We start from the raw sequence: 19,853 nt of genomic DNA, 5'->3' as shown, positions 1-19,853 counted from the left end.
CCACCCTTATCATTAGGGCATAAGAAGGCACCAACCATTATGACTTACACGTATTTATTTTCACTACCAACATACATAATAAAACAGATATAATTTTTCAAAGAGCAGATTTTCAGTCCAAATATGATTTCAGAAAAGGGAATATGGACACAGAGGTGTGAAAGAGACATACTAGGCCAAGATGAAAACTAATAGTCTTATTTCAGTGTGCTTGTTACCAAGTCATAATAAGAAAAATAACAATAGTTTTGAGGATCAACAGAGGTTTTTTGTTTTTTTGCTTTTTTTTCCAAAATGGTGCTAGGGTATGGTATAAAGAGTTAGACTGGGAGTTGTATGAAACCATGTCGAAATTCTTGTTCTGTCATTTACTAGTTCCATTACCTGGTGAAAATGACACATAGCTCTCAGCTTCAACAAAATGAAAGCAATCATAACACCTATCTTGTAAAGTCATTATTGGGATGAGATGAGATATAGTGCATGTAAGTTGCTTAGCATGATGTCTTCATAAACTTGGCACATGCTACAGGTTACCTTTCTTTTTTTCCATCTAACCTGTGATACCATCACTTACGTTGAGCCTTCTCCACCCATTTTGCTGTCCTTCATCCGTGCTGCTGGCAAGGTGACCTCTTCTCTTCTTCTGGACCCCCTATTCTTTTGTAAGAAAAGTTATTACAATCACCATGTGTTTTGTAACTGGGCATTGCTTCTATTAATTAAAATAACATATTTACACAGAATGCTTAGTAAAATTATGGATCAGGTTCATCACTAGCTTTTCATTCTTAATTTTATTTATTTTTTGCCACACACTACAGCACGTGGGATCTTCGTTCCCCAACCGCGGGATGGAATTCGTGCCCCCTGCATTGGGAGCATGGAGTCCTAACCACTGGACCCAACGCTCGCAGTTCCCCTATTTGTCCACTAGGTTTGCCACTGAACGGTTGATTCAAATTTACTTTATTGGACTCAGCGTTCATGTTTATTTTACAGTGTTTATCTTTATTCCCAATTATTCTAACCCACAGAAAGAAAGCAAGGGCCTTAATAAAATGGAGCATGAAGTTTCAATTTTCACATGAGTCACACTCGTGAATAGTACTTTTTTTGTCTTGGGCTCAGCGCATGCTGCAAATCAGAAAAGGATGGGAAGAGCTGCGAGTATGTAAGCAGCTGGAGCAGAGTGTTAAGCTGATAGTATGGAAGAATTTGAAGCTTTTTTTTTTTTTTTTTTTGAGGTCTGTGTAGAGAATAAAACTAGGAAGAATCATTTTACACCCATGGGAAGGATTTACTGGTTTATAAACATGATAAACCTTTGTTAATGCTGGTGCTTTGAACCTGCTGAGCGCCTTTCAGCAGTGGATTCCAAAGCACTTCACTGACAGTAAACCCCAGGACCCTCGGGATGGAGGTATTATTTCCATTTCATTGTCAGGGAAAGAGACGCAAGGAGTGCCTTTCTGGAGAGCACAGGATGAGTCCCAATCAGGCTTACATCTCAAGGACTCAAACCAAAGCTAACCTCTAGTCTACCCTTGTCCCCACACATGCATTTTGTAAAAGGAAAACAATGATTTTGAATGGATACGAGTGAAGCATAAAGATAGATCCCTTTCCACCTGTTTTAACAAGTTTTTGAAGTTTTGCCTGCTTTTACGTTGGCAGGATTTTCAGATGATTAGCTCTGAGTGTCTTTTGTTTAAAGCATCTTGTGTAGGGGATGAGCGAGATCGGATGATCAAGGATCTTTTCACTGCTTAGTCACTGGTTCATGTTCTGTCTAGTTGGGTGGTGATCCACAGGGACGGAGGTAAATATAGTGACCATCTTAACCTTGTGTTCGGGTGGAGAAAGTGGTTTCAAAATGAAAAAATTACAGAATTAAGGGCAAGTTGCTCATATTTTACGCAGGAGAATTCTGTGAATGCCTAGGAACACTGGCAGAAAAGTACAGAAGGGAATAATTTTAGAAACAGAAAATCATGTTCCTTTCAGTAAAACAAACAAAAAATGTAGGGCAAGAACACTGGAAGAAGGGGCAAGAGAGAAAGGCAGAGGTAGAGAAATGAAAAGTGGAATCAGCAAGGCTGATGCCACCAATGCTAATTGGTAAACAGATTTCAGCAGAGGTTTGTAATCTCTCTGGAGCAGAAGGGTTAAAGGGAATAGACAGCCAGGTGACAGCGATCTGCTGGGAAAGCAACTTTATCACACCAATTTCTAGAGAAGAAGATAAATTATATTTCCAGTTTCTAAATGGGAATTTGCATCTATTTAGTTGTCTAGTATAAGAGTGAAGTGAAGATATTGGGCTCCGAAATCACTGCAGACGGTGACTGCAGCCAAGAAATTAAAAGATGCTTGCTCCTTGGAAGAAAAACTATGACCAACCTAGGTAGTGTATTAAAAGCAGAGATATCACTTTGCCAACAAAGGTCCATATAGTCATGTGAGAGTTGGACCATAACGAAGACTGAACACCAAAGAACTGATGCTTTCAAACTATGGTGCTGGAGAAGAGTCTTGAGAGTCCCTTTGACAGCAGAGAGATCATACCAGTCAATCCTAAAGGAAATCAGTTTTGAATATTCATTGGAAGGACTGATGCTGAAGCTGAAGCTCCAATCCTTTGGCCACCTGATGTGAAGAGCTGACTCATTGGAAAAGACCCTGATGCTGGGAAAGATTGAAGGCAGGAGGAGAAGGGGACGACAGAGGATGAGATGGTTGGATGGCATCATTGACTCAATGGACATGAATTTGAGCAAACTCCGGGAGATAGTGAAGGACAGGGAAGCCTAGCGTGCTGCAGTCCATGGGGTCACAAAAAGTTGGATATGACTGAGCAATGGAACAACAACAAAGAGTGAAGTAAGTCCGAAAGAAAAAAACAAATATTGTCTATTAATGCATATATATGGAATTTAGAAAAATGGTGCTGATGAAGCTATCTGCAGGGCAGGAATACAGATGTAAACGTAGAGAACAGACTTGAGGGCACAGTGGGGGAAGGAGAGGGTGGGACAAACTAAGAGAGTGGCATACATTACCACTGTGTAATGTGGTAATATACATATACAATGTGGTATATACGATATACATTACCATGTGTAAAATAGCTGGTGGAAAGTTGCTCTATAACACAGGGAACTCAGCTCGGTGCTCTATGATGACCTAGACAGCTGGGATTTGGAGGGTGGGGGTGAGGGGTGAGGCTCAAGAGGGAGGAGATATACGTATACATAGATCTGATTTACACTGTACAGCAAAACCAACATAACATTGTAAAGCAATTTTGTTCCAATTAAAAGCAATAAAAAATTGTCTAGTATAGGTGCAATAGATCAAAAAAGCAACTGTAAATCATCATTCACATAAAAGCAACATTTAAACTATCAAGACTATAAACATGGAGTAATAAATAAACATCATTACTCATGCCATGCACACTGCATTAATAAAAGCTCCTCTACTACTCCCACCCTACCCAGCCCTCAAATGCACAAAAACCTTTTGAGACAACTCCTAGCCTGGATCCAATCTTCATCATCTAAGGGAAGCATCAGTTTCACATGCTGACAGGTCACTCCCTATTTCTTCTTTCCTCCCTTTCAGTTTGTAAAATCTGGGAACAGGAAGTGATATTTACTCCTTGGTGTTGAGAACAATGACAGACACTGAGGATATACTCCACTCTAAATATTGACCCAGCAAAGGAAATATTCCCGTAGGAACACTTACAAAGCTGGTGCTTTCGTTTTTGAATGTCTAGATGATTTTCTTGTAATTTTTTAAAAAATTAAGAATGAATTGGCATTTGGGTTAAAGGAGAAATGAGCCCCATAGAACGAGAAGAGTCCATGTGACCCTTGTCCAGATATATGCAGTGTTTTGAGTCTGGCAGAAGTGGCTGAGTCAGTGAGTCAGTGAAAGTCGCTCAGTCATGTCTGACTCTTTGTGACCCCGTGGACTGTAGCCCTTCAGGCTCCTCTGTCCATGGGGATTCTCCAGGCAAGAATACTAGAGTGGGTTGCCATTCCCTCCTCCAGGGAATCTTCCCAACCCAGGGATCCAACAGAGGCCTTCCGCACTGCAGGCAGATTCTTTACCATCTGAGCCACCAAGGAAGACCAGGAGAAGGTGGAAGTGGGTAGGGGGAGGTGATTTGATAATGTTTTCACTCAAGGGACCTTGTGCATAAAATGAGTAAAACATGATTTCTCAGTCACAATTCTATAGGCTATCCAGTTGTGATGTAAAACATTTGTGCTGGCATTACCATACAACCTACATGTTTAGGGTTAAAGTTTCCTTCTCATTCAGAAGAAAAGGAAAAGAGCAATGTCTTAAACAGAGCTTCTGTAGCAGTTTGGCTGCTCTCTTCCCCATGACCTTCCTTTTGGAAAAAGTCATATAGAGTCATGGTTACTATCCTTGTTTAACAGTACTTTAAATGACCCAGCATAGAAGCAGATGAAACATTATCTTATTGGTGCACTTCTTTTATATAATTAATTTGTAATATTGAGTTACTACAAAATCAATCACTGAGCACAACTAGTATTTTGATTTAGAAAATAATTTGAAATCAGCCTCACCATTTCATTTTTCACTGTATTTTGCTTAAGTTGCAGAATATTGAGAAAAATTTTAATCCAACCATTCAAGTCATTACAAACGATGCAATTCTTACACAACTCTCCTTGCAATGTTAACACACTCTTCAAAAAAGTGAGCAGCATTTCATTTAAAAAACTGAATTACCATTAATATATAACAACTGTTTGTTCTTTCTCATAAATACAAAAGTCAGAAGAAAAGCACCCAACAGCTTTACAGTAAGAATCCCAATTTTTACTGAACAAAATAACTTGTCGTGAATTTTTGCACAATTGTGCAGTTATCCTGGGAACAGAGCTTGTGCTGAGCAGATTCCCAGGCCTGACCTGGAATTCACTTGAGCCCGATGTTCATATAACCCTGTCATGTACTTTTACATGAGTACACTTGAGCAGGCCTGAATTTTAAAGGAACATTTAAGCACCATTACATTGTTAATAGATGGCACATTTAGGAGAAGGAAAAATATTTTCAGAGAAGGCAGAAGAAATTGTATCTTGAATCTACACAAAAATGAGTTAATCTGAGGACATCAGTGATGTCAAAAGTGTTAAATGTAGTATATAGCATATTGAACACACATGCCATTTCTATTGATTTTTCAAATAGTAAATATATATAAGTCTAGAATAAAATTGAAATCAAACATTTGCAGCTCCTCAAAACACACTGCAGAACCCCCCTGGTAACCGGCACAATGCCTGGCATAGAACCAACAGTCAATACTTGTTGACTGGATAATGGATCTAGTTTGAAAATTCACCGGTATAATGTAGCAAATGCTTCTCAAAACTCCGTTGGCCTCTCAAGGGGAGGTGGAATAGAAAACTAAGTCATTCCAAAGTTATCTATGTTCAGTACTTAACCACCTCTGAAATTTTTTTTCATGGCTATTTTATGATGGAAACTTTTAGAAGTGTAACTGTAGGTCTGTAAAAGAGGTATTGTCCCACTATCATAGCTCAAAAATCAAAGCAAAATAATGCTTATTAAGATCTATTAATGAGTAAGGTGAGGGATTAAGATCCAAAACCTGGACCACAGGACCCCCAAACCCATGCCTCCCCTTCTGCATCTCTTTGTCTTTGGCACTCTCCACCTCTCACTCTATCTCTTACCTTCCCCACAATGTGAAAACATTACATATCATTTAAAACCTGTTTGGATTTGGGAGTCAGAAAAAGCCATCATATCTAGAACTTGCTGTTGATCCCATATAAAAAAATTGAAATAATTATATACACTAATATACAGCATATAATAAAAATATAAATATATAGCATATTTTGTCTATACATCATGTATATGGAATAAGTTCATTAAGACTTGGTATAAAGTCTATTTCTCATTTTGTCAGTGTTTCACAGTGAGAGGCCTTTCCTATTCAGAAATGAACATTATGTTTTTCCCTCTAAATTTTTGTTTAAAGAAAGTTGCCTGAATGTCTTCTTCCTTTAGAAAATGGAGGGCATGCTAAGCAAACAAACATAGAGTATTAAAATTGCCTTCCTGATGATTTTCCTAAACCTCTGAAAAATCATCTCTGTTGCATAAATAGGATGCAAACAACAGTCAAGGATCAGGGTTTCTCAGTACACAAAGTAGGCTTTGTCCAGAGAATGTTTTCTTTGGGCTTTTTCTCCTCGACAGAGTGGTAACAAAAGTATAGCTTTCCCACTTTGTCCCGGAGATGAGGGTTTGAAGTCTATTGAGGGCAACTGTGTGCCTTATCTAAGCCTCTCATGGTGGGTCACTTAGGAGGGAAGGCCCCGCTTCATTGACCCCTAGACAGGAAAGAGGGGCCACTGTGGGGACAGGGAGCAGTTCTCTGCTTAAAGGGATCTGGCAGCTTTGCATAAAGGAAGATGTTTATCCCTGTTTATGGCATATCCCTTCTGCCTTTACAATTCCCATGGTTGATGTTACTTTTTATAGCACGTCTGACTGTCTGGGAAGGAGCCACATTATTCCACCCTTAGAAAGCAAAAGGGAAAGATGAGAAACCTTAGTAATGCTGTCTGCAGAAGTGTTTCTGGCTTTCAGAGTGTACAGAGCAGATGAACTCTGTGTGTGTGTGTGTTCACTCAAGCACATATATACACTATGTGTGATGTAGAAATTTTTCAAATGGATAAATAAATTGTAAGAATCAAAAGCTTTTTATTTATAAACTGCCTAGTTTCTCTGATCTATTGAGTACATTGCTAAATGAATATTGATTATTAACAATCAATTGATTCAAAATTATATTTTAATGTCACTTTTTGTGATCTAATTAATGAGTAGGACCCCATCATCTTTGAGTTTTAAAAATACATATAGAAAACACTAAAATTCCTGTGATCTACTTTTACTTTTATCATTGAGTTTGTGATTTTAGTAAGAAAAGAAAGAAACTTCCAAGCAGAGTTTAATTTTAAAAAGGATGCAGGGTATCTATTAGAAAGATTTTCTTAATCATGTGGATTAATCCTGACTTTCAACTCCAGATAAGAAATAGGATATCCCATAAGGAGGATTTGCAGCATGCAGGGAATATTTTGCCAACCAAGAAAGGCTCCCAGGGTCTAAGTTATTAAAGTTAAATTTATTGGTGATTATGTCTATTTCCTGTATAAAATGAAAATTCAAAACAAACACTCGAAAAAGTCAAGAGAAGTCAACTAAATGGCATGGTCTTTATAAATGTAAAAGAAGTGGCTATTTTCAAAGGACCTCTTAGTTTGGCGTATTGAATAAAATGAATGTGAGAGCCTAAGGTTAACCCCTGACAAATGCTGACACAGTTGTAGACACACACGCACACACACACACACACACACACACACGCTGTTCACCAGAAATAATAGACAAACTGCTGGGAGATACCCAGCTTTAATCCCATCAAGGGCTCTTGTGACATTATAAACCAAGTAACTAGAGTTTGAGTAGTTGAGGCTGTCCCTAGACCTTCTGGATGGGATTAATTCCATGTAATTCTCTATAGCCCTTTCTAATTGGTTAAGATGTGTGAGACACCATGCATCATGGAATACTTAGCCACCTGTATCTCACAGGCCATTTCAGTGAGAAAAAAAATTCTCTTAAAAAGGGGAGCAGCAATTGGCTCTACCTTACAGGAATATGTTACTTAACCTTCTTCTGGACACTATGACAAAACAAAACAGTGAACATCAATGCTGCTACATCGGCAATCCCATCTCTGACCAAAAGGACAATTAAAGTGTAATAAACAAGGGTATGGTGTGGTCAGGCATCTCTCTTTCTCTGTACGTGGAGTTTTTAAGTTTTGGTAAAAGTAAATGCCAAGCCTTATGCAAGTAGACACACTGGTTTCTTAAAAAATTTTCTTCACAGAGTTAAGCTGTCACAAAATAACCTACACCAGATGGAAAACTTAAGCCAAATCTGTACCTGCTATCCACCCAAACACTCATGCTGTTGAAGTTAGAAAGTAAATTATTGGTGTGACAAGAAGATAAGCCAATCGGCTAGTTTTTTAAATTTTTTTCCACTTTTCAATTTGTTTGTCACAGTCTTATATAAACACAACTTGAACCCATAAGCCATTACAAGAGCAAAACTCAAACAAAATGATACTCCATGTTACTCAGTGCACACACTACCCACCTGATGCTTAGTCCCTGTTCAAACCAAATCCATCTGAGTGAGCACTGGACACTGACAATGTGTCTCCAACCATACATTTCTTTGGAGCACTAGAGAATGTCAGTGCAATCCTGGCAGCTTAGAGGACAGACTCATGGAGGTCTATGTCTCTGGGGAATCGAAGTTAATTTATCTGGGTACTTGGTTTTTTGTTTGTTTGCTTTTAATATGATGATTGGAAAAGGCTTGGGAGAAAAGGTGATTTTCTTGGTAAATAGGATTGAAGATTACCACCCCCCCTCAAAAAAAAAATGTTGGAGAGCATTCTTATGCTCTTGCTCAGATGCAGGGCAATAAAGTCAGTTTATTTTTTACAGTTAACTATAAGACAGTCATGTTACTCACAAAAATTAAGTCTTGTGGGCTGAATGTATTTAAGAGCAGTGCTGTTTTCAAATATGTTCTTGTAGGCACATCCATTTGAATTATCTAATGTCTTTATTAAAAATGATCCCCACCCCTGAAGCCTTTTCCACCCTCATCCTTCTTGTCTCATTGACTCCAAGTCAAACCTAGACAGAGTGTCAAAAAGCAAAGACATCACTTTGCCAACAAAGGTCTGTATAGTCAAAGCTATGGTCTTTCCAATAGTCATGTACAGATGTGAGAGCTGGACAATAAATAAGACAGAGCGCAGAAGAATTGATGCTTTCTAACTGTGGTGCTGGAGAAGACTCCTGAGAGTCCTTTGGGAAAGCAAGTAGATCAAACCAGTTAATCCTAAAGGAAATCAACCCTGAATACTCTTTGGAAGGACTGATGTTGAAGCTGAAGCTGAAGCTCTAATACTTTGGCCATCTGATGTGAACAGCTGACTCATTGGAAAAGACCCTGAGGCTGGGAAAGATTGAAGACAGAAGGAAAAGAGGAAGACAGAGGATGAGATGGTTGGATGGCTTCACTGATTCATTGGACTTGAACTTGGGCAAACTCAGGGAGATGGTGAGGGACAGAGAAACCTGGCATGCTGCTGCCCATGGGGTCACAAATAGTCGGACACAACCTGGAGACTGAAAAACAACAAAATCCTTGGAGCCCTACTTGTCTGTTATGTGCTGGGTTTTCCCCAAAACTCAGAACTGCTTTAAGATGGGGACTGTACTGCCCTGATATCTCCAGAACTTAGCAGAGCCTAGCAAACATTCATGTTGAATGAATGAACTCTGATCTTAAGAAAGTGGAATTTTGCCTGATATCACAACAAATTGAAGTAGTGAATAACATGTGTTCACCTGTCTGGTGAGCCTCAGAACAGCTTATTGTTCCATAGCCAGCGCCCCTGAGCCAGTATTCATGCCCTAATTGTAGACTTGAGGGGTGAGGGGTGGGGGACTGTTGTGTATCAGACACAACATGCTAGGAATGATGATGGGTATCTCATTTAACCCTCACAACACCACTAGCCCACTCGGAGGAAAAAATTGCTGCTCATTAGAGAGCCACTGTAGAAGCTCAAAAAGGTTACTTTACTGACCTGATTTATCAGACTTAAGAAGTAGCTGAAGAAAGATGACCTACACCTAAGGGGTCTTCTGTCCCCTGCTGCAACTGGGGGTCAAATAGATTTTATCCATGTCTGAAATACCTGATTTACGTGGACCTGCCCCAGAAAATTAAGCAAAATTCCCAGACAGGGAAATTGGTTCAGTAGCACATCTCCTAGGTTTTCCATAGGTCAGGCAGGCTATTCAAAAGTAGCCCTTTCCAAAGCACTACTCTTAGAGCATGTGGGATGAGACCCCCTCCTTCCCCTGGCCCTCATTAGTCCCACCAACTGGCTGCTGGGCTCAAGCCAAGACACCAGTGGTTCACGGGGTCACTCCACAGTTCCTGTATTCCAACAGACAGCTCCTCAAGCCTGAGCAGAGCCTAGATCCCTCACATAGGCCGGCGTTCAGGGTCTATGGTCTTTCACTCTGCAAAGGGACAAAGGGACCATTAGCTCAGTCCCAGATTTCCCAGGCTTCCCAGCTGGCTCAGACAGTAAAGAATCTGCCTGCACTGAAGGAGACCCAGCTTCAAGCCCTGGGTTGGGATGATTTCCTGGAGAAAGGAATGGCTACCCATTCCAGTATTCTTGCTGTACTTAATAGCTCAAATGCAGACACATTTTCAGGTCTTTCAGACGTACAAGCTTCCAAGAACCCTCCTTTTCTAAGAATGAAAAAGCAGGCTTAAAACTCAACATTCAAAAAACTGAGATCATGGTATCCAGTTCCATTACTCCATGGCAAATAGACGGGGGAAAGTGGATTTTACTTTCTTGGGCTCCAAAATCACTGCAGACAGTGGCTGCAGCCATGAAAGTAAAAGACACTCGGTCCTTGGAAGAAAAGCTATGACAAACCTAGACAGCATGTTCAAAAGCAGAGACGTTACTTTGCTAGCAAAGGTTCATAGACTCAAAGCTATGATTTTTCTTGTAGTCATGTATGGATGTGAGAGTTGGACCATAAAGAAGGCTGAACACCAAAGAACTGATGCTTTCAAATTGTGCTGGAGAAGACTCTTGAGAGTCCCTTGGACGGCAAGGAGATCAAACCGGTCTAAAGGAAATCAACCCTAAATATTCATTGGAAGGACTGAATGCTGAAGCTGAAGCTCCAATACTCTGGCCACCTGATGTGAAGAGCTGACTCATTGGAAAAGACCCCGATGCTGGGAAAGATTGAAGGCAGGAGGAGAAGGGAGCAACAGAAGCTGAGATGGTTGGATGGCATCACCAACTCAATGGATACGAGTTTGAGCAAACTCTGGGAGACACTGAAGAACAGGAGAGCCTGGTGTGCTGCAGTCCATGGGGTCACAAAGAGTCAGACTGAACAACAAGTACAGAACAAAATTAAATCTCTTCAGAATAGGTTTCCTTCTCTCTTCTCTAGTTTAAAACTCCCTCTTTGACACATTTGATGTAGTTGAACAATTCATTTATTCTTGACATTTGCTATTTCAGAGGTCCCGATACATATATACACAGTTAAGATCTCCCAGGGGCCAAAAAATGAATACCACCCACCGCCCGCCCCCTCCCGCCAAAGCAGCCCAAGAAAGTGCTTTCAAATACAAATCATCTCCTTAAAAAGAGGTCTTCCAGGTACGATCACATTTAAAGAAATATCTTCCGAAATATCCCACCCTGGAGAGGGAGGTGGGAGGGGGGATCGGGATGGGGAATACGTGTAAATCTATGGCTGATTCATATCAATGTATGACAAAAAAAATAAATAAATAAATAAAAATTAAAAAAAAAAAAAGAAATATCTTTACAAAGAAAGAAGGAAAGAATAGAGGAAGTTCTGATATTCCTTTTAAAGTTACATTTCCTTAATATTTTACTAAAATAAAAATATTTTTAAGGGAACTCTCTGTGATCCAATAGTTAGGACTTGGTGGTTTCACTACTGGGGACCTGATGAATTAATGTTGATTTCCCTTAGTTTCCCTTAGTTGGGGAACTAAGATCCCACAAGCTGTGTGGTGAGGCCAAATAAATAATTTATGTATTTTAAAAGACTGATACTAGCTATAAGAAGAGTCATTCTCAACTTTAATTGATATTGGCAATAGTTCTTGAACTATGTCTAAATTTTTCTTTAAAAATTATGATTAAAAAAACTTTTTAGCCCTCAGGAAGTGAGTACAGCTATAGTTCAACTTTCTCATTTTTGGGAGCACACTGTATACCAAGACATGAGTCTCATTCAACTTACTAATTTTTCCACGCACATGTTTTTTTGAACTTTTCCAACTATATTTACATAGGTTTGGGAAAGCACAGGCAATTTCAGGGCAGGGAGAGAAATACCAAGTTTCATAGTGTTTCAACAGGGGATTTCATCTGCCAAAGAAAACTCTGACATTTGTGAGTTGTTTACTGATGGGTTGTTGGCTCTGAAGCAGGCAACAAAGATGTGATCTTCCTTTACACCTCAAAGGAGAAACCTATTTTAGATTTAATGAGGAACTGATTTATAGGAAGACCTTCTTTATCCCTAACAATTCAACACCCTTTTTAAAATTTCACAGTCTCCTTCCAAAACCACCTTCAGTGCCATAGAAGAATTCTAAACCACAACATTTTCCTAATCCAGGATTACTCACCAAAATCAGGGCCTATGAAGATATTTTGGGTAAATTTTGTTTGCCTCCATCCTAAAAGAAGGCTATACTGAGTGTTTTGTTTGGAGGAGCAGCAAATCATGCTCAGAGATTGAGTTGTCTTTGCCAGTATTTTATTTAACACCGGTTCACTGTGGAAGTGTTAAGTTGCTCAGTCAAGTTTGCCTTTTTTCGACCCCCTGGGCTGTAGCCTGCCAGGCTCCTTTGTCCATGGGATTGTCTAGGCAGGAATACTGGAGTGGGTTGCCATTCCCTTCTCCAGGGGATCTTCCTCACCCAGGGATTGAACCAAGGTCTCCTGCATTGCAGGAGGATTCTTGACTGTCTGAGCCTCCAGCGAAGCCCCAGGTTTACTCTGGGGATTATCAAAATTTCACAAGACAATAGGATAATGTCTCCCAATAAGCCAATAAAGAAATAACATACGCCAAACTAATCATAGATTAATTACACCTGTGGTCCCCAGCCTTTTTGTCACCAGGGACTGGTTTCATGGAAGACAATTTTTCTACAGATCGGTGTGTGTGGTGTGAGGTGGTTTCGGGATGATTCAAGCACATTACATTTATTGTGCACTTTATTTCTATTATTATTACATCAGCCTCACTTCAATCATCAGGTATTAGATACCAGAGGCTGGGCACCCCTGAAATTATGCTATTGTTCCATGCAAGGGGAGATGAAGGAATAAAGTCCAAATTTAGCTTGAGGTGTACCTTTAGATGAGTTAAATGAAAGTCCCTTTTTGCTAGAGTAAGTTGCTAGGGAACTGGGATATTTTGTCAGCTAGATGAACTTCTTGGGGCCACTGTGTGGCTTTTGCCACTACTGGTTAAAGAGAAGACTTTACCAAGGCAGAAGCCAACGCCCCAAGGTCTTACTAGAGCTGTTTAGATCAGCAAAGTGTGGCCTTGCCCAGACCGAACATCCTCAGATGATCCTTATAAACTCTGGGTATTTCTAAGCCAGTCCCCTAGCCAGAGCTGCTTCTTCATGTTCTTATTGATAAGCCCCCAGTAGCACCCTCAGGCGCTGGGCTACCAAGTGCTTATCAGCAACCACAGACATGGATGATGACATCCGGACACACAACTTCACTTTTCTATCAAAAGAATAACTTCATTCTGAAAACACATCTACCCTTACAAACAGTTTCACTTTTGTCACAAACAAGCGGATTTGAAACCATTTCAAACCACCACACAACGCTGAACTGCAAAGCACTGGCCACCAAGGAACAAAAAGGCTGTGCGATGGTTTTCCGGTCAAGCAAACAGCATGGGCTTCCCCTTAGCTGTCTGCTTACCTCCCAAAGGGAGGTGTATGTATCCACACTAGTGAACTGGGTTCCCTGGAGGCTCAGACAGTAAAGAATCTGCCTGCAATGCAGGAGACACAGGTTTGGTCCCTGGATTGAGAAGATCTCCTGGAAAAGGGAATGGCTACCACTCCAGTACTCTTGTCTGGAGAATCCCATGGACAGAGGAGCCTGGAGGGCTACAGTCCATTGTGTCTCAAAGAGTCGGACACGACTGAAGTGACTTAGCATTCATGCATAGAGGTTGCAAGGAGTGAGAGAAAAAGTGTTAGTCACTTAGTTGTGTCTGATTTTTTGAAACCCTATGGACTGTAGCCCTCCAGGCTTCTCTATCCATGGGGTTCTCCAGGCAGGAATACTGGAGTGGATTGCAATGCCCTCCTCCAGGGGATCTTTCCAACCCAGGGATTGAACCTGTGTCTCTTATGTCTCCTGCTCTGGCAGGTGGGTTCTTTACCCCTGGTGCTACCTGGGAAGCCCTGCAACCACTACAGGATGAACCAAATCCCCTTTTCCTAGAATGCTTTTCCCTCACTTCAGTCATGTTCCTGCCCTCTCAGTTATCAGAGCGGCCTTGCCCTGACCACCCTACACAGACTAAACCCCCACCGCCATCTCTGTATCTGATATCTTAACCTGGTGCTCTTCTTCCTTATAAAGCATCACTTGTCACTTAGGTTTTTTGGTTCCTTTTCTCCAATTAGAATGTTATTTCCTTGGGGGCAGGATTTTGCATTTTGCATTCAACATGATATCCCCCAAGGCCTAGGACAATGCCAGAACATTATTCAATTATAAATTTAAGAGAATTTTTTATTTTATCCTAATTATGCATTAGAAACTAATTTTCATTATAAATTATGAATTAATAGAAGACGCTTCTGAGATATTTGTTTTGTGAAATAAATCAGTGAATGGTAAAAGGCGTTGGCCTAGATTTTCAGGAAAGATTTAGGGCATTTACTGAACTGTTTTGGTGTGGGGCCCTCACATTCTGTGGGTGGCTCAGAGGTAAAGCGTTATATCACAGGGTCTGGGGGACTTCCTTCAGGCTGAGGGAAAGTCTAGGCTTGGTAAGGGATGGGTGAGAGGATAAAATCCCCACTCACTGTGGCCTGATCAGAGGTTTAAAAAGCACTCCAGAGAATGACTCCATTCTTACCTTCCAGCGTTCTCTCTCTTGGAATAAACATAACCATTCTCGGCCAAGGGGAGCCACTTTCTACTACATGTGTTCACCCCTGCCACCCAGTATGATATTTTACTTGCCCCCAAAATGTTCTTTCTACTTTCCCATCCTTCCAGGCACCGCTTATCACTTCACCACCCTTTAAGACCTCCTCTAGGAATCATTCTTCCATGAAGCTCTTCTTCACCAGCCCCCCCCCTCCCCACCCACATCATCACCATCATCCATCATTCCATCCTGGCTGGAAGGGACCACTTCTCTTCTCACTGCTTAAGACCTCCATCTCCTTCACAGCAATAACACTCTTTACTGTGTAGTCGAAGGTTTTGGCTGTTATTGTCTGTTTATATATTTGTTTTTGTAGAAGCCTCAGATTCTCCATTAGACCAAGCAGTTTCCTTTGTTTTGACTAATCTGCCTCCACCCAGTTCACATGCAGAGTATTCCTCATTTGCAGTGATTTTCATCCGCAGGGCACACATCCTAAGGTGGGGAGGGGTGGAAGTGGGGGTGGCAAGTATCTGAGGTTATGGTGGGGGAGAATGTATATAGACTGAAAGAGTACTTCACCTCTTGCTACTCCACCGCCCTCCACCCTGTGATTTCTGGGATCCCAAATAACCTCCCTATGCTTAAGATTTTTCATATTAGACTAGAAACGATTTGTGTATTATTCACCACTGTATTCCCTACAGTGTCTAGCACAGAGCCTTGAACTTACTGGGTGCAGAACAAACATTTGATGAATGAGCAAATGAATGCATCCATGGGAAACCTTTCTGTGTCCTTGCGCCTAGCACCTCCTTGATCCCAGACTTGAAACACACATCCTTAAGGCAGGCTCTAAGCCACCTTCATCTTTAATCCTTATCCCCTTCCATAGCCACCCACACCCTCTGACCAGGCATTTATCTCAGGGCACAAAATGCCATTTGCCTGCTGATCAAAGGCTGTGGGAATGGGCGGCATGAGCAGAATGGCAGCTGCGCTCAGATCCTGCCCACACCCTTCCTGTTTGCAGCAGCCCACCCCAGGAGCTATTATGTTTTCAGTAGGCTGAGCAGAGCCCCTCCCCCTCCCCACCTCCTTCCCTGGTCCTTGCAGACACTCTGCGGGGTCTGCAGTGGCAGCCCCTCGCCCTTGGAGCCCGCTTTCAGCGTCTCATTGTCCCCAGGCAGGCGCAGATAGCCAGCCAGACCTCTTTTCCCCTTTCCTGGGACACTGATAAGGCCATGAAAATAGTTCTCTATTTTCCTGCACAAAAGCTGACTTAGAAGAATGGGGTGGAGCATAAGTGATAACCAGCCAGAATTTGTTGCTTTTTGAAAAGAGACGTGCTGGGGAGGGAATGGGGGAGACTGGAAGCCTTTGAGTTTTTGCTCTGGGTTGTGTAAGTCAGGCCCTTTCCAGCGACAGTGCCCCATTGCCAGCCTTGGAACCTCGTTTCACTTCTGTAATGGGAAACGCTGCCCTTGGGTCAGAGGGCCACAGTGTCTCCTGCTGAGGTTGGCTGTGCCACCTGGAAGACACTCGTGACCCACTTAGCCAGACTGCAGCTTACTGGATGGAATTCAGGGAGGTGGGGGAAAGATTGGAATGCCTTCCTTGCACTGAACCCATTCCAATCAGGTTCTTATCCTGAAAGTGAAAGTGAAGTCGCTCAATGGTGTCCGACTCTTTGTGACCCCGTGGACTGTAGCCCACCAGGCTCCTCCATCCATGGGATTCTCCAGGCAAGAATACTGGAGTGGGTTGCCATTTCCTTCTCCAGGGGATCTTCCCGATTCAGGGATCAAACCCAGTCTCCCACATTGCAGGCAGATGCTTTAACCTCTGAGCCGCCAGGGATCTTTATCCTGAGAACCCCTCAAATGGCCAATCTGCTCTCAGGACGCGTGTGCCTTAACGTGGGGAGCTTCACCAACTCCAAGTGATCTCAGTTTACTGCAAGGGTCCCTGATCAGGTGGTGGTGGTTTAGTCATTAAATCGTGCTCAACCCTTGTGACTTCACGGACTATATTTCACCAAGCTCCTCTGTCCATGGGATTTCCCAGGCAAGAACACTGGAGTTGGTTGCTATTGGGGGCCCTTTAAATAAACAAAACTGTCTGAAGTTTCCAAGTTATTTTGCAAGAGGGATCCTCTAAAGATGTAGTTAGTGTTGGTGACTGCTGAGGTGAAGAAACGGGGTGAGAAAAAAATGGAGGCTCACCATTTCCACCCAGAACTTTAAACAATGAGACGGAAGAGAAAAATACATAGGACTTTCTAAAAAAGTGATTTCTGCTGGGAGTACACTGCCCTGATGCTGGTGGTGCTGGCCCCACTTTGCCACGACTTACTCTGCAACCTATTGCAATTAACAGAACCTGCAGGCTTCAGCTTTTGTGTGTTTGTGTCAGAAAAATAAAGGGAATTAATGTTTTGGGGTGAAGTCCCAATACTAGTACTGTTTTTAAATTGTTCTGATATACAGTCAGGGTAGAGAACCAGGGAACAAAATAATCTCTAATCTCTAAGGTATCTGCTGGTTCTAAAATGTATGGTTTTATAGTTTAGGGTCTGAGTTTCTTTATTTTTTTTCTGTTTAGATATAGCTGATATATAACCTTATATTAGTTTCAGGCATGTAATGCAATGACTCAATATTTGTATATATTATGAAATGACCACCATAATTAGTCTAGTAAACCTCCAACACCATCAAGTTTCTCCTTGAATCCTTCTCTCACTTACCTAAAGACTTGATTCACGGCTCCTCACTGCCATTCATGTCTTTTTGAAATGCTGGAAAAAATTCACGCAGGGAGCCCAGCCAAGCAATCTGTGATGATCTAGAGGAATGGGATGGTAGGAGGGGAGAGATGATCAAGAGAGAGGTGGTATGTGTATGTTATGGCTGATTTGCATTGTTGTATGGTAGAAACCATCATAACATCACAAAGCAATTTTCCTCCAATTAAAACATAAATTAAAAAAAAATTCAGCAAATGGTCACTACTACTTCTCCTCCCACTCTGGAACATCAGAGCAGATGGTTGAGCATTTGCTCAGTCACCCAGAACCAAATTTCACAAAGCATGCAAGCTTAGAGGCTCTGGGAGAATAAAAGCAGGCTTGTATACCTGAACTGAAGATACCCAAGAAAAAGAAAGAACTTCAATGAAATAGTAGCAGTGAGAAGAAGAGGACACAGCAGTAGAACAACACTACTAGGCAATTTAGACTCAAATCCATTTTTTGTCATGAACAAGCCTGCACTGAGCGAATACAGCCCTGCTAACCACCAACTGGGATCTTCCTCTACTTCCCTTGAGAAAACACTTGATCATCTTTACAAGTCTCACTACTTTAGCTTTTTGCTTCCTAAATTGCAATCTAACTCATTCTTATAATACCTCTGTCCCCCTTGTGCCTCCTTGAATCCAGCCCCCAGGACCGATTTTCTAGAATCCATACTTCGGATTTGCCTAGGGAGGACCCACCACCCCAAAATAGTTTTGGGATTGGCTCTTTGCAACAACTGTTTAAGGCATTGCCAACAATTCTCAAGTGGTTTTAAAATCAAGTATGTGTGTGTGCATCTTAAGTCACTTCAGTCATGGCCAACTCCTTGCAACCCTATGGACTGTAGCCAGCCAGGCTCCTCGGTCCATGGGCTTCTCCAGGCAAGAAAACTAGAGTGGGTTGCCATGCCCTCCTCCATGGATCTTCCCCACCCAGGGATCGAACCCACGTCTCCTGCGACTCCTGCATTGTAGGAGGATTCTTTATGGCTAAGCCACCAGGGAAGTCCAAAATCAAGTATGTAGTTGCATAAATAGAAAAATAACATGCAGCATAAAATTAAGTAAAATGCCAAATATCTCATATAAATGGAATAGGTAGACAATAAAAGCAAATAAATAAATACAATTGTGTTAACTTAGATCTATAGAGCAAAATCCCAGGAATCTGAAAAGATTCTATTCACCACATAGGCCAACTCCAAAGGATGCTCTCCTCAGCATCCTTACCGTATTGTCATACAGGATGTGACTACCCAATCCAGTGATGGAGTTCTCTCTCACACAAGGCATCTCATTCCAGTTTTGCTCTATTTTAATTAAAATCCAATTGAAGTCAAATACCCGATTAGAAGCACTGTGAGTAATGGTGAAACCCTGAAGGAAACATCAGCCATGGCAGAAGAAAAGGAGAAGCACAAACTGGGGAGGAAGTTTACAGAATGGACCACAGTGGTCTAAGATATTTAAATTTTCCCTTAAAATTAATTTTAAAGCTGCACATTCACATGGTCTTTCCATGTACCCACTTAAAGAATAAATATTCCTCTTCAGCAGCTTGTGCTGTTAGATTAAAAAATTGAGGGAAACCTTTTTTTAAAGTAAGTTTTTTTTTTTAATAAGAAGTTTGTTCTGTGCCAGCTACAACTATTTGGCAAGTACTTTTGCACTCTAGTAGTTTAAATGGCATGGATAAGCAGAGAGTATTATGATTATCTATCCCTAGTCCTCCCAAATTCTGGACTTTTAGGAAAATGGATTAGAAATATATGTAGCAATTATACCAAAACCATTGGAGTCACAGAACATAATTTTAAATCTGATGCTTCAAAACAAAGTTTTCACCCAAGATACTTTAGGTAATGTAGATAAAGAAAGATAAGAACTCACTGAGGGATGAAATAAAAGCAATTTGCTCTCTGGAATTAATTCCACTTCTCAATGCATAGATTTTACACCCTCACCGTGAAAACATTGCTCTTGAACTTGTTGCATTAGTCAAAAGAAAGATATTCCATGCACATACTGAGTTTTCAGTATAAATCAATAGATTTATTTTCAAGTTAGTTGATAGGATTCTGAAATGTTATAATTTTCAGAATGCGGAAGAAAATAATAGTAATAATAGCAAACATTTAC

At 41.2% G+C, this 19,853-nt stretch overlaps 1 long non-coding RNA gene across 1 annotated transcript in view; it reads right to left on the bottom strand.

The window, feature by feature from the left end:
- Positions 1-214: 214 nt before the first annotated feature.
- Positions 215-19,853, bottom strand: part of LOC122685585 — a 97,192-nt gene continuing 77,553 nt past the window's right edge. Inside the window, exon 6 of the long non-coding RNA XR_006338452.1 lies at positions 215-660. This is a non-coding gene — a long non-coding RNA (uncharacterized LOC122685585). The remainder of the gene's footprint in view (positions 661-19,853) is intronic.

This window comes from Cervus elaphus, chromosome 28 (assembly GCF_910594005.1).
Source record: "Cervus elaphus chromosome 28, mCerEla1.1, whole genome shotgun sequence".
Classification (NCBI taxonomy): Eukaryota; Metazoa; Chordata; class Mammalia; order Artiodactyla; family Cervidae; genus Cervus; species Cervus elaphus.
This window is presented reverse-complemented; position numbering and strand designations above follow the sequence as displayed.